Genomic DNA, 5,283 nt, shown 5'->3' with positions numbered 1-5,283 from the left:
AACCAAAACAAACACATCAACAGCAGAGCACTAGCATGGCATAGCAAACACCATTATCAAACATAACAAAATATACCTACATATGAGACTACTAGACCATCATAGAGCACACCCTCATAACAACAACCATGCTCAGTCCACTCTCAACCATTTACACAGCTTCCAGTGAGCACTGCTCCCATCTGTATAGCTTAGCTCCCATTCCATCAAAGAGCAGCACCACCATCCAATTCACAAAACAAACAACCGCAGCCGTAGCAAAATACTCCAGTACCAACAGACAACAAACCAGCAAAAAACAACCAGCAATATTCAGCAAAAACAACAGCTACAACCAATCAATATGTAGCAGCACCAGCAGCTCTACACCCACCTTACAGCAGCACCAGTATGTCAAACAAAACCAGAGACAGCAAAAAAACAGCAAGATAACAACTAGCAATATATAGCAAAAACAGTAACTAGAAACCAACAATATATCAGCACAAAACAGTATGTCAACAAAAACCAGAGCTCCGTATCTGTTGCAAATTGTTTAGAAGATCATGAATTGTGTACTCACACTTGGGAAAGTAAGATTTCGCCCACAAGATAATCCAAACTTTAACTAAATCACATAGCTCATCCTTAACTAAATCACATAGCTCATCCAGATGGGGCTGAACCCCATTAAATACACACTCATTTTTTACCTTCTATAAGGACCGCATGAGAGCACACGGGATAGATTTCCACAACATCCTAATAAATTTCTTGAACTTAAAGCCAGCCCACCAACACAGCAACCCCTCAACTGAACCAGACACTACCCACTGAAGACCCCACCACTTTACAATATGTGACCATGACCTCCGCACCACTAGACACCACAACATCACATGATTCAACAACTTTCCTTCAGAATTACAAAGCACACATAAAGTACTAGCATCTGCACTAATCACCCTAATCCTTTGTAAAAAATCTGTTGATTTAATTCTCCCATTCCAGGCTAGCCATCCAAAAAATTGAGCTTTTGAAGGAGAGACAGATTTCCAAATTATAGACAGAGCAACTGAGACAACTCCAGCCTCCTGTCTATTATATATTGAAGCCACACCAAACTGTCCAGAAGGAGAAGCTTTCCATTTCAGGCAATCATCAACATTGGTGAGAACAACCAGAGTAGAATTAAGTTTTGAGATGAGTGCTCCCACCTCAACCATTTCCCACTTCCTCAAAGGTCCTCTAAACTGGAAACACCACTCTACAGAAGCACCCCTTTGTACCAACATTTCTCGCAATGAAATATTGCAATTTGAAACCAAACCAAATAATCTAGTAAAAGACTCTTTTAAGCAGTGATTATCCAGCCACTTGTCCTCCCAAAACCCAATCCTATTCCCATTTCCAATAACAAATTCCACATTTGAAAAATAAAAGTTCCTGAGATTGGGGTTGCAATTAGCTACTCCAAGAATATCACACCAAACCCTTGATAATCTGCCTGAATTCTCCACAAATGGGAACCATCTTCCACTAGACATTGGATACTTGGAACACATTACTCTTTTCCACAAGGCCTTATCTTCATTCACAAACCTCCACCACCACTTAGAAAACAAACAATCATTAACATCTCTAATCCTCTTTACTCCCAACATCTCTAATCCTCTTTACTCCCAACCCTTCATGATCCTTACTCTTAGTAACCTTCTCCTTGTAGACACCCCATTTTTGACCGACCTTAAGACTTAGACGTCATCGTTTGTACACGCGATGATCGTGCATGTTTGTGCTCATTTTGAGTTTCCAGGGCTTTCGGCTGAGTGCCTTGTCTCGGGGTCTCTTAACTCTCTTCTTTTTGGCCTTATTTTTGGACCATGCCTTGGTGCCTTTGCCTGGAGGGAGAGAGAGGCCTGTAGGCCACTTTTTGTAGCTATAGGCTACTTTTCCCTCTTGTAGGCCACTTGCAATGGCCGGTAGGCTAGTTTCGGGAGCTTTCGGCTGAGTGCCTTGTCTTGGGTTCTCTTGGATCCCTTCCTTTTGGTTTGTTTTTGGACCATACCTTGTTAACCCTTGCCTAGAGGGAGGGGAGGGCCTGTCGGCCACTTTTGGTGGTTATAGGCCACTTTCTCCTCTTGTGGGCCACTTGAGGTGGCCGACGGCCATTTTTCTATTTTTGCAGATATTTTTGGTGCCAGCTGTTCCAGTTGTTGGTCACTGAATGCATCCTCCCTACACGTGTAAGGAGGGATTCAAGCAAGCTCTAAGCTTGTCAAGCAAGCTTCTCCTTGCTTTGCTTATATAAGGGGAGGTGCTTCCCCCTTAGAAGGGGTTCAGAATTTTGAGAAGCAAAATATCTCTCTCTCTAGATCTCTCTCTCTCTCTCTCTCTATATATATATATATATATTATGCTTTATAGTGCTTGAAAGTGAGTTTTCTTGGCATATTTGCACACAACCCTCTTAGCCTAACATCTTGACCTTGAAGCTGAGATTCCATAAGGCTTGTTTGGGCCTCCTAAAGCTGGTTTTTTGGCTCAGAAGTGTTGCTGTGGCTGTTGTACTTCAAGGGTAAGCCATCTTCTCTTTGAAGCTTTGTTTTAGTTGCTTACTTAGCCACCTTTGCATGCTATTTTGGGCCTAGCTTTCAACTATAAAAACCTTTGTTTTTAAGTGTTTAAAATGGTTGTTTGAGGCCTTGTTTGAGTTAGGGGTGTTTCATCCCCTTTTGTGCCTTATTTGCTAAGGTTCTTGCTATCTTTTAAAGCTTTTAAAACCATCTTGTTTTGGCCTTTTAACCACTGAATTCTAGAAGAATTTCAGTGGTGAAAAACTTGTTTTGAGGTTCCAAATAGGCCGGGGTAGTCCCCCTTCCTCTTCTCTTGTTTGCATGTGTTGATGACTTATCAAATGAGCATGCTTTTCTACCATTTTGAAGCTTGGTTTAAGCATGTTTTTGCCACTAATTTGCCATGATATAACTCTATTTTTGGCTGGTTTGATTACCTCTTGCATGCTTCTTGCACTTGTAGTGCAATTTTGTTCACTAGCCTAGCATGTTTGGTGTTTTAGCCTATTGATCTAGCATGTGTATGCTCTACTCCAGCATGTTTTCAGCTATGTTTTAGCATGCTTTAGGTCTGATTTGAGTGGTCTTGGTCATGTATGGCTTGCTTTGTATAGCTATGGCATAGTTGGCTTCACTAGTCTTGAGTTTTGAGGCCCTTAGCATGCTATATTTGTGATGTTTGTGCGATATGGCATCATTTGATATGTAATTTCAGAGCTTAAACTTCTGTCACACTCTCATGTTTATCACTCTTTCATTGTGTTTAAGAGTTGTGCCATCATGCCTCATTTGTGAGCCAATACTTGAGCATATTTTTCTAGCTATCTATGCTGCAAGTCTAGCATGTTTTTGGCAATGTTTTGACCTACCTTGGGTCTATTTTGAGTGGTTAAGGTCATTTGAGCATTGTTTAGTATGGTTGTAGTGTAAAGGGCCTTGACTAGCCTTGAGTTTTGGGGCCTTTAACATATTGTATGTGTTGTTTGTATGATATGGCATCATTTGGAATGGTATTTCAGAGCATATACTCCCATCATACACTCATATATATATCGCTCTTTAATTGTGTTTGAGAGTTGAGCCTTATGCCTTGTTTATGAGCCAATGCATGAACATCATTTTCTTGCTTTTCATGCTATCTTCTCGGTTCATTTTAGCCACTGTTTTGGCCTGTTGTAGCTCTATTTTGGGCTGGTTTGGTTGTTTGTGCATAGTATTGCATGCCTCTAGTGTTGTGTCCTTCGCTAGTCTCAACATTCTTGACTCTTAGCATGCATTGCATGAGTTGTTAGCATGTTTTAGCATCATTTGTCGTGCCATTTCAGTGCTGAAATGTATACCATTGCATGCCATCTTTCATTTGTTGTATCACTTTGAAAGAGGTCTTAAGCCCTTTGTTGGTTTGAGCACGAAATTGAGGCATTCATGCTCAACAGCATGATGCTTCTTTCATGCTCAAGACACTTGTGGCTTGGACCATTTTTCCGATTAGAGGACTTCTCACTTTTGGACTTAACCAATTAAAGGATGGATTGGTAATCTAAAACAAGTAAACAAAATGAATCAAAGTAAAACATGCCAAGATAACATGTTTGTGTTGCATTGCATGTGTGTAGACGCGCCCGAACGTCCCGGGAAAAATCCTGTTTTGTTCATTAGGCTTACTACAGCTCGGACTCAAATTTCATGGTTCTGAATCTAATCTCGCAAAGTGCAATGCAAGATCGATAAATCACCAAAGAGTCCAAATCTGACAAATCTTTTTGAAAAATTGATTTTTAGAAAGAAGTGCCAAACATGGACTGCTTTGCCAGATACAGAGTCGCCACCTAAATATTTTATTTTGGGGGAATTTAGGAAACCCTGACTCGTGCCTAAGGCCACGTGTCCGTCATCACCAAAGTTGCCTCGGCACGGGAACTTGGGTACGATTGGGGAAGGTCATTTCATGAGCACCCCCGCTCGCCCGATCAAAGATCGGCCACTACTAAGCATGATATCTTGTTTTTGAAAACACATGTGTTCTTATCCCGGTTATTAACCTAGAATTACTATGTGATGCGCACAACATACAAGTATAGACTAGATTGCCTAAGTTGGAACAAAGCATCGCACACTACAGGAAAACATAGCAAAAAACACGGAGTTTTTAGCGACGCCGCGCCCCCCGTCGCAAAAAACGGTTTTTTGCGACGGTAACTTCACTTGTCGCAAATAATAGCCTTTAGCGACGGTACTGACCCGTCGGTAATGAAACTAAGCGGAGGGGTCGGAAATGCGGAAGTATTAGCGACGGTAAATAAAACCGTCGCAAAAAACCTTTTTTTTGAGACGGCATATATCATTTGCGACGGAAATTTGCCATCGCAAAAAAGGATTAATTCAAACGGCGCCGTTTTGCCTTCTATTTGCAACGGTCTACATCATACCGTCGCAAAAAGTCCAAAAAAAAAAAACCCTTCTTTTTCCTGTTGCCTGCCGCTCGATCCTCCTCCCCAAATCCCTAACTTCACCCCCAAATTTCCCAAACGGCCTACGAGGAAGACAGCGGTGGTACGGTGGCGACGGCTCCGGCGACAAGAGTGGTGCTCCGGCGACGACTCTCTCTCCCTCTGCGTATGCTCTCTCTCTCTCTCTCTCTCTCTCGATCTGTGTATATATATATAAATCTGTCTATATATATATATATATGCAATGTATATAAATCTATATATATATATAAATCTGA

The sequence above is a fragment of the Camellia sinensis genome, chromosome 5 (genome assembly GCF_055761805.1).
Source record: "Camellia sinensis isolate YWXY chromosome 5, ASM5576180v1, whole genome shotgun sequence".
NCBI classification, from domain to species: Eukaryota; Viridiplantae; Streptophyta; class Magnoliopsida; order Ericales; family Theaceae; genus Camellia; species Camellia sinensis.
This window is presented reverse-complemented; position numbering follows the sequence as displayed.